The 10,407-nt window shown below is 39.5% G+C and overlaps 1 pseudogene; it reads left to right on the top strand.

Moving 5' to 3' along the window:
- The first annotated feature begins 625 nt into the window (after positions 1-625).
- On the top strand, positions 626-745 carry LOC129904775 (5S ribosomal RNA; annotated as a pseudogene).
- Positions 746-10,407: the final 9,662 nt, after the last annotated feature.

The following is a 10,407-nucleotide window of genomic DNA, read 5'->3' as shown; positions in this document are numbered from 1 at the left end:
GAGGGTAAAGTAGTGTACGAAGACTTATGTGTCTTCCCAATTTCTTCGTGGATTGATTCTCGGTGGTTAACTATAACTTGGGTTCCTTCATCTGGGATAATAGCTATGGGGACTCTGTAAGGTCCTACCACTCTTTTACCCTATAATTTTACACCTTCTCAGTTGAGTAGGTAGCCTTTGATCGAAGGAGCAGGGGATAATATCGTTAATCCACGAGTAACATTCCCTCCAGAGTCATCTGGCGCTGGAGTGCGAAGTGAGTCTTGTAGCCCTAGTTATGTTGTGGGATTTTCGACCTCGTGTATTACTTCCTTTCTTTCGTAAATTACATCAAGTGGTACCCTTACCTTTTGGGGGATTTGTTTTTTTTCCACCCTAAGAGTTGGCTACCAAGTGGTGTCGAAATTCTATCGCCCACTGGCCCGTATAGCCATTCTGTGGTTTGCCTCTCATTAACTGGTACTATGTTGAAGAGCTGTGGCATTCAAGTGCATCGTCAGTTAGCAATTAGCTAATCCTTCTTATCTTTCTTAAATCCTTTTAACAATACCCTCAGCGTAATTTATAGTACTCTAGGAACATAATCTCATATCGTTTCTCTTCCGCTAGTTCAGATTCTTTCATCTCGCGCGACCACACCCGCACTATTGCACTAAATTCCAAAAGAATTTAGAAGTTAAGCGTGCTTGGGTGAGAGAAATACTGGGATGGGTGACCTCCTTGGGAAGTCCTCATGTCGCGTTTCATGGCAATCCTTGCAATAATGTGCGGGGCACTCAACTTAGCCCAAAATTTATCTTAGCATCGTCTCACTCGTCTTTATGTGTTGCCTTGCCCTTTCCTCTGTTATCTTGCAACCGGCATTGGGGTAGATCTTTAGTTCTCCTACGACCTTGTCCCTTTTTGGTCATTTTGGTTTAACTCCTCCTATTGTATTCCCCCGTTTTTGTATGCACCCATTCATTGGGGTTGGCTACTGAGTAACGCTAAAGTTCATTCATATAGTGACCTTTAGAGCCACTTTGAGTTTCGTCTATCCTTAGTTGGTATAGTCCCAAAGAAGTTTGGCATATGAGCTTGCTATCCTGTAGTAACCAGCTAGTTCTGCCCGTCTTACTTAAACCCTTTTACACTTTCCTTACCCTAGCTAGTAACATTTTATTGTTGTTATCTCTTGTCTTCCTTTACCTTTACGAAACTGTGAGAAGGTTCTCAACTTAACCTGAGAAATATCCTAGCGTCGTCTCGCTATGTCTCACCTTGTCGCACTTCTTTCCTTTCCCCTATTCACTCTGTGTTCTTCTTATTTCCTACCACAGGAGGCTTTCTATTCTTTTGTCCTTGGTTATACATCTATCGTAACATCATTTGCGACCAACTCTATAGCTAACATTTTGGCTTTTGTTCTAGCATGCTGTCATTATCTTTTGTAGTGCCCCTTGAGTTATTCGATATCCTTTCATTGCTATATTCTTTTGCTTTTATACGTACCCACCTTCTAGCGTTATGTTATTCCAGGTCTTGTTGGAAACTTCTTAACACTATCCTGCATAGCATGCTAACTTCTATCCAATTATTGACGACTTCTAGATCCTTCTAACTTGGTTCAACAAAGGATCTTATTGAAGTTTAAGCATCCATCTCGAACATGTTGCCACATAAATCGCCTTTATCTTACCCTTTGCAGTTTTCTAACTTGCTTCCCCCCTTTAGAGGGTACTTATACCTTTATCCGCTTATATCTTGCTTTATGTCTAGTCTCTTTCCCCAATGTACTTGGTACTGTATCAAGTCCCCATCTTTCTGCATTTTTTCTTGCCAACCTAATTATTCAGGTACAGAATCTTAGCTAAATCATGAAACGATGAGAACCTTTTCATACATAGTGTGACACCTCATCTATTACTCTATACTTGAGTAATGGGACCCATGGGACTACTCGTCTGAGGCCACATTCTACTTATCTTCATAAAAAATTAATTAGTACTTGTAGTCGTTCCAATTTCAATTAGGTAGTACTAGTATTCCGATGATAACTATTCTAGGTTTTCTTGAAGTAGTGGCTTTGTCCCCACCCTATATCCTTTGTTCCTTGAGATGAATGGAAGCTACGCCTTTTATTCCTTGGGATGAATGTAGGTTACACCAATTATTCCTTAAGTTTGCCATTCTCTTCCCTTAAGGGTTCCACTATTTTCAAGGCAACGTGGTGTACCCGCGTCATTCCTTTATATCTTAAGCTCCATACTCTTGTTGCGTACTCAACACAGGCTCTTAACTTAGTCAATGTATACTATGTGCGCCTTACTAGTGGTCCTACTTTATCCTTGTATAATTGGATCACACCATTCAATTCATACTTACATATCCCCTTTTTAGTTCGTACTCACATTTAGTTCCTGACATCTTTTTGAGGTGCTTTTGTCCGAAGCTCTTTTCCCAATTAGTCGGTGGAGGACTATCAACTTTTATCGTAAATCATTTTCCAAGCATTGTTGGAAGAAACTAGAATCTCTTAAACATCACAGTACTTTTGTTAATACTTGACCTACCTGGTCTCATTCCGAGTTTATCCTCGAGTTATGAACAACATATCTAATTTACAATTAGGAGTTGGGGGCTCGGTACTTTTCAAGAAAAGTGAACTCAATTGTTGGACATTTTACCCTTTACCCGGAGTTTTTCTTTCCTTTCCTACAACACAAATACGGCTAGAGATACCATGATCTGAACTGTCATGCTCAAATAGGCTTTTGTTTCTCTGAAATAAAACTCTCCTAGTAGGAATGGTTCCCCTTGTCGATGACATGAAGAGTACCTCCCACGGCTTTAATTAAACACAGTAGGGGTACTTGGTATCCACTTCCAGGATATTTTATAAAGCTATGTTTCATTCCTTTTTCTTGTCCTGGGAAGATTTTGGTAGAGTTTCCTCTATATTTCTTACTTATCCCAAACCTGGACGCAGAAAATACCAACAATGCCTCACAGGGCCAACACACACACACATATATATATATATATATATATATATATTCATATTATATCACAGCCACATAGGGCTTTCAATATCATCTCATATCGTAGCCATACAGGGCTTTCAATGTTAACAATAGTATGAAAGTAATGGACTTACCTCGTATGTCCAACTTCAAACTGCATCTATTGTACTTTCTTTCTGCTTTCCTTTCAGGTTTCAACTTTACATTTAAATCACATGTCAATACCTTACCCAACAGATATCTTTTGGGCTTTTACTTTACTTACCTGCGTGCTTCACAACTTCCCATGTCGTCACTTACTTCCATCTGTTGATGTCGTCCTTCTATTAAGATCCAAGGTTAGTATAAGGAATTTTCCTATTACTCGGATTTATAGCACGATCTCATATATAAAAGAAGGGTAAACCACTTCTATCATGATCTAACCCCGTAGGCCGCGATTGGGGTCCGACCTAGACCCCCCGTATATATATCTATCAGCCATGGTCATATCGAATTATACACATGCAATGCATATAAATCAAGTGTATTCAAACCGGACTACAATGACACGATACGTACATGAGAACCCCCACGGGTCATAACATTTTGTATATCTGTAGCCTCTTTCATTCGTATCATAATATAAAAGGGCATGCTAGCCGACAAGGCTGCCACAATATAATAACATATATCATACATCATGTAGACCCAGCTGAATCAAACTGACATACACAACCCACATATACATGTCTGCAGACCTCTAAAAATGTTAACGATAATATATGGCGGGATAGGGGCCCTGTCGTACCCCTGAATAGACAAAACAATTCTATAAATTAATGGTCAGTATCAAAACTAGGCTTCAATACAATGGAGCCTCCTCCAGCTGAGATAAGCGGAATCCTAAGTTGATGGACTCCCAAAACCTGTACCTGTACCTGCGGGCATGAAACACAGCCCTCCAAAGAAACAGGGTTAGTATGAAATATGTACTGAGTATGTAAAACATAACATAATACAACTGGAAGCATATCTGAGATAGAGGAACAGGGGATCATATATCAAATCAGAAACCTGTACATGTACTTTGTGAATTACAAAAACATGCATGTTCGAATCATATCATATAGCCATCCCTTTCGGTGGTCTGGTGAATCACCTCTGTAAAACCATCATGGCCCCAGTGCCATCACCACCTTATTACAACACATCATCATATATATATATACATACACATCTCTGCCCTCTAGTGAGGGGCCTGGTAGACAATATAGTAAATTATGCACGATTACTATTCTCGGCCTAGGACTCGGTGAAAGAAGTGCTATAGTATACACGAGTAGAGTAGTGAGTAAGTATATGCAATTTAAATCATTATCAGAGACTTTACAAAATAAGACAGTTAAGCTTTTGTTTGAGGACCCGAGTAACGGTGTAGTCATCTCGAGTGTCCTCTAAATGCCATTATGGGCTGCCTCAAAAGTAATCTCGAGGACCCTAGACATATATCAACATAGGGACAAATCATTTATGGAATCAAAACACTTAGTCTCGTATAGTCTTTAAGACTTGGGGCCTGTACATTTGGTACCTCTTTAGCATATAGAAGCTTCCAGGGAAATAGTTCACTACTATCAGAGTTCGATATTCAAAAGTAAATAGGATATGTTAAGAATGGAGTTACTCCGGAGCTCACATCATATTTAACTTACCACTAACACATGCAAGAAAAGAAAGAGGGTAAACTCTATATAATCTGTACTTTTGTTCAGGTGGTCATTATGTACACATCTCGTACCCAGCCCATCCTGGGGCTCGGTGAACAACTATGGCATCATAATCTCATTTTCATACCAAGTACATATCAAGAGAAAGGAAAGATAGTTTCCCATACACTACTCTTTAGCTCGTAGAAGCCTTAACAGGCAATGCTTAATTCTTGTAGGGGTGTCAACACCTAACTTGAGTTAGGGATTATGTGGCATACCTGGAGTTCTGGGAATAGAATTATCCCCACATTCCGCATACAATTCACTTAAGGCTAAGACTTGCCAAAAGTAAAGAAAGATAGCTGTACGTACTTATACCAAAACATGCCAAGAGAAAGCTTTACATACCTTTTATGAGTTACTCTTTATCCCATTCACCTCGTCGTCCTTTGGACCTATTCAACATGGAAGTAATGCAAATATCAACCACTCTGAACTTTCCATCACCTTCATTTGCACCTTATTATTCATGGAATCTGTTTCCTTGTTCGTTTCTTCGACTAGTCCTTTAATTAGTTAAGGCATTAACGAAAATTAGGCAGCACCTCCCCTATAACGTGCCCTATCCAAATTTCTAATCACACCCCTAATAACTACATCCAACCAACAACAACAAACTGCAAATATATACAAGAAATTCAAACTAACATTACACAATACAAACCCCAAAAAGCTCACTCAAAACAATCAAAACGTGAATTCTGGACAGCTTACTGTCTATCATTGTCGCTTTATTTCGAAGGGGTAATTGAGGAAAACAGGATTTATGTACTCCATGAAAGTTATATACATATGTATTAGGGCCGCATACAATTTCTAATCACCTTTATATCAATTCTGTACAAAACTATATGCCCAAAATACCAACAGCAGTCCGTGTAAGATTTCCAAAACCAAAACCTAGGCAGTACCTCCTCTATACTTCATCATCCTTTTTCGAGAAGATAAAAGCAAAAATGGATTTTAAAGGCTAAATTAAAGTTATATACCTATAAAATACCTTTCCAAAACATATTGAATCACTCAAAACGAAGCTTTACACTAGATGTTATACCAATATTACTAACAATAGTCCCTTCCAAAAACGGGTTTGTTAACTAGTTCTTAACATTTTCTCTCTTTGTTCTTTCAACTTCCTCTCAAGTTCCAAGCTGAAGAATTAATTACGCAGACATCGTAAGATATATATATACATCTCCATATGGTTGAGGAACACCGTACATAATTAATTCACAGAGGAAAATTAGAAAACTCACCTTGACCTTTTCAAACCATGGCTGCCTCTTTCTCTCATGTTTTCTCTCTTATTCTTGGCTGAGTTTTGGATGAATAATGAAGTACTTATTCACATATTACACATATATAGGGTGTCTTTGGAGGTGACACATGTCATCCCCATAGGGTGACACGTGTCTAGCCCCTATTGGGCCACGTATCCATGCTGCCAATCGGGGGTTGCCACATGGTTGTGGGGTCCACCTCCCCCAAGAAGGTGGGTCACTTATTTGACCCCAAGCAGGTGGGTCACCTGTTTTCTTGAGGTTCTACCATGTGTCACTCCCTCATTGGATGCCACGTGTCTTTTTTTCCCCTTTCTCGTGGGTTTCGTAATCTCGTCTTATTTTAAGAACCTATGTAATCCGTGCTACGCAAGCTTGGTAGTACTAAAATTGCACAAGTGTATAAGACTTCTAAATTAGTAGCTTACGTAGGTAAATCGAGTCCTACAACTCATTTCTTGGCCTCCAACTCTTTCCGGACTCTCCTGACTCTATTTCCAACCTTCTCTACTATGGAGTATCACATTTTCCCCTCCTTGGAGTCATTTGCTAGTGTCTGGATAGTGAGGAACTCCTGGACACTTTCAAGAAGACTAGGAACATGTTTCAAGGTTTAAAAGTGCGGGCTGTAACACCTCATTTCGTATAATTAAAGGTGTTACAAAACAAAGGCTAGACACCCTATTTTGATATCGTAATTTTAAGCGAGTCATTTGGAGTTTATGTTGTATATTGTTGGTGTGAATTTCTTAAACATATGCTTCAGGTTGTTATTGTTGGTTGTATGTATTATTTAGGGATCTAATTGGAAATTTGGATAGGGAACATTATAGGGAAGGTGTTGCCCAATTTTCATTAACGCCTTAACTAATTAAAGAACTAGTCAAGGAGACGAACAAGGAAATAGATTCCATGAATACTAAGGTGCAACTTAAGATGCTAGAAAGTTAAGAGTGGTTGATATTCGTATTACTTCCATGTTGAATAGGTTCAAAGGACGAAGAGGCAAACGGGATAAAGAGTAAGTCATAAGAGGTATGTGAAGCGTTTCTTGGTATGTTTTTGGTATAGGTATGTAAAGCCTATATTTTCTCTTTCTTTTGGCATGTCTTAGATGTAAGCAGGATATGATATGAGCTTTGGGGGTAATTCCATTCCCAGGTTCTGAATATGACTTCAGGACCCTCACTCACTTTTGAATGTTAAACTTTAAAGTAGTTAGCTACTATCTTCGAGTCTGCGATAGGTTAAATAGTAACTGGAGGTATAGGCATCTATCCTTAAGGGCTCCCCGAGGATAGACGTCTAGATCCTATAAGCTGTTTTGCAACATTGTGACACATGTCTATGGTTCCTGATGCTCCATACAGTCCTCCGTGACACCTAGCAGGTACTTCAATTACTTCCAAGTGACAGTTCACTTGATGACTTCATTGAGTTTCAAATAATGATTTAAATTGCGTTTTGTTTCTCACTACTCTACTCGTGCATACTGTAACACTTCTTTCATCGACCTCGGGGCCAGGAATAGTAATCGAGCACAATCCACTATATTGTTCATTGTGCCCTCACTATAGGGCCGGGTACGTATGTATATATATAATGATGTGATGATGTGTTATAATAAGAAGGTGATGGCACTACAGATATGATTCACCGGATCCCTGATAGGGCCGACTATATTGAAAATTTGAGCATGCATGATTTTACTTTCCCAGGTATAAGTTGCTAATTTGATAATTTGTTCCCTTGCTTCTTTATTTCGAATATACCTCCGATTGTATTATGTTACATTTAACATACTCAGTACATATGTCTTACTGACCCCCTTTTCTCGGGGGGCTATATTTCATACCCGCAGGTACAGATACAGGTTTTTGGAGTCCTTCAGCTTAGGATTCTGCACAGCTCAGCTGGAAGAGGCTCCATTGTATCATAGCTTAGTTTTTGATATTGACCATTGATGTATAAAATATTTTTGGCTATTCAGGGGTACGGCGGGGACCCTGTCCCGCCATATGTTGTCGTTAATATTTTAGAGGTCTGCAGATATGTATTTGTGGGTTGTGTATATTAGTTTGATTCAGATAGGTCTACTTGATGTATGGTATATGTTATTATGTTATGGAAGCCTTGTCGGCTTGTATGCCCTTTCATGTTACGACACAAACGAAAAGGGCTACAGGTTTATGAAAATATTATCGCCCAATGGGGATCTGTTACATGATATTATTTTATTTATAGTTCAATTTGACCATAACTGATAGTTAGGTATATGAGGGGTCCAGGTCGGACCCTAGTTGTGGCTTATAGGGTTGGGTCATGAAAGAAGTGGTATCAGCGCAGTTCGTCCTTGGATTGTCTACAGACCGTGTCTAGTAGAGTCTTGATTATCGATGTGTTGCGCTCTAAATCTATAAATAGGAGGCTACAGGATATTTAGGATATTACTTTTCTTTCACATCTGAGATCGTGCTATAGATCTGAGTCATAGGAAAATTTCTTATACTAACCTTGGATCTTAACAGAAGGACGACATCAACCGAAGGGAGTAATTGACAATGTGGGATATTACGAAGCACACAGGTAAGTAAAGTAAAGGCATGGAAGTTATCCATCGGGTAAGGTATTGAAGTAATATTGAAATGTAAAGTTGAAACCTGAAAGGAAATCAGACAGGAAGTGCAACAGATGCAGTTTAAAGTTGGACATATGAGGTAAGTCCAGTATTTTTATATTATTGTTGACGTTGGAAGCCCTATGTGGCTGTGAGATAATATGAGATATATATATGTGGTTGCCCTATGAGGCACTGCTGGTATTTTCTGCGTGCAGGTTGTGGGATAGTAAGAAGTGTAGAGGAAACTCTGCCGAAATTTTCCCAAAACAAGAAAAAAAGAATAAAACATAACTTTATAACATGTCTTGGAAGGTGATACCGAGTACCCATATTAGACCGCAGTATCTCCAACCGTAATTGTGTTGTAGTAAAAAAAAGAGAAGCTCAGGTGGAAGGGTAAGATGTCCAGTAATTGAGCTACACTCTTTTGAAAATACCAAGCCCCCAATTCCTAATTGTAAATTAGATAAGTACCTTGGAGCCAAAAGATAGTATACAAAATTGAAAGAAAATACTCAAACGCTCTCATCTCTAACGGTCATCTCCTCCCTCTCTATCTCACACTGTTCATCTCCGGTCAGTTCTGAATAGCTTCACCGCCGCCGGTGAAGCTCCCGTGGCCACCGAATATAGATCATCAAACATCACCAGCTAATGACACTCTGAATCTACAAAATAATACTGCAATTTCAAGTGAAGCTGGTTTGAATCAACAACAATCGATCGGTGAACAAAATACTGATGCAATCATTGTCTCTGAAGAGGAGCTGAGAATTGCACACAAGATCATCAATTTTCAGAAACATGGTTTGATTCGAGTATCTAGAACCGTGGTAGATGATTCCTTATCTTTTGGAATACATACAGTCCAAAATTTGGATCAAACCACCGCACCATTTGAGAGCACTGATCAGGCGATGCCTGAGAGAAATATCGCAGAGTCCCCAGAGTTGCGCCTTCATATTCGAAGGGGCTCCGGCGACATTCGAGACGGCGGACCCCCTGGGGTTTGTTCCCCATCTCATGGCGCTCCTACCACCAAAATTTCAACCCAAATGGACGGTGAAATTGTTGGGGAAGATGGTACCGGCGAGGTTGCCGGAGCTCAGGCAACATTTTCAGGTGGAAACCAATGCAAAATGGGGCATTTCATTGATACAAATACACCCCACTAGCAACTCACAAACACTAGAGAAGGACTCAAATCCTCTCAAATTAGCTCGAATTTGCCAAATCTACAGGGTCACTGTCAGAGTGCCGGCGCCGGAGCTCCGGCGAACCATTTGTCACAAGATCAAATCCAAAATGTCCCTAAGGGCAATGAGCAACTTCCCATCCACAAGAGGTGTCTCTAATCATCAATAACAAATTCAAATTCAAAAAGTCGTCGAGACACTCGTCAAGGTGATATGCACATTTTCACTGATAATCAAGTTGAAGAACACACATTGGTTCAAGACCAATATCAATAATATGGTCAATTCAATCAACTAAATGATGATATGCAAACAATTGATAATGCAAAGTTGATGCATCTTTTTTCCAAAAATGATAAACATGCCTTAGGAAGACCAATCCTTCCAACTTGATATACTCTGAGACTGCCAATTTGAAATCCAGTGGAGTTCTTTTGCAACCTAATGCAAATGTAATTCCTAGTAATGTTGTAGGTAACTCCTTGCAGGGCACTGATCATACCAAAATCACTTCTAAAGCAGCCCTGAAATTCCTACCAAAATGCCTAACAATTCTAT

Source organism: Solanum dulcamara, chromosome 9 (assembly GCF_947179165.1).
Source record: "Solanum dulcamara chromosome 9, daSolDulc1.2, whole genome shotgun sequence".
NCBI lineage: Eukaryota > Viridiplantae > Streptophyta > Magnoliopsida > Solanales > Solanaceae > Solanum > Solanum dulcamara.
Note: the sequence above shows the minus strand (reverse complement) of the source record. Positions and strands in the feature narration are given on the sequence as shown.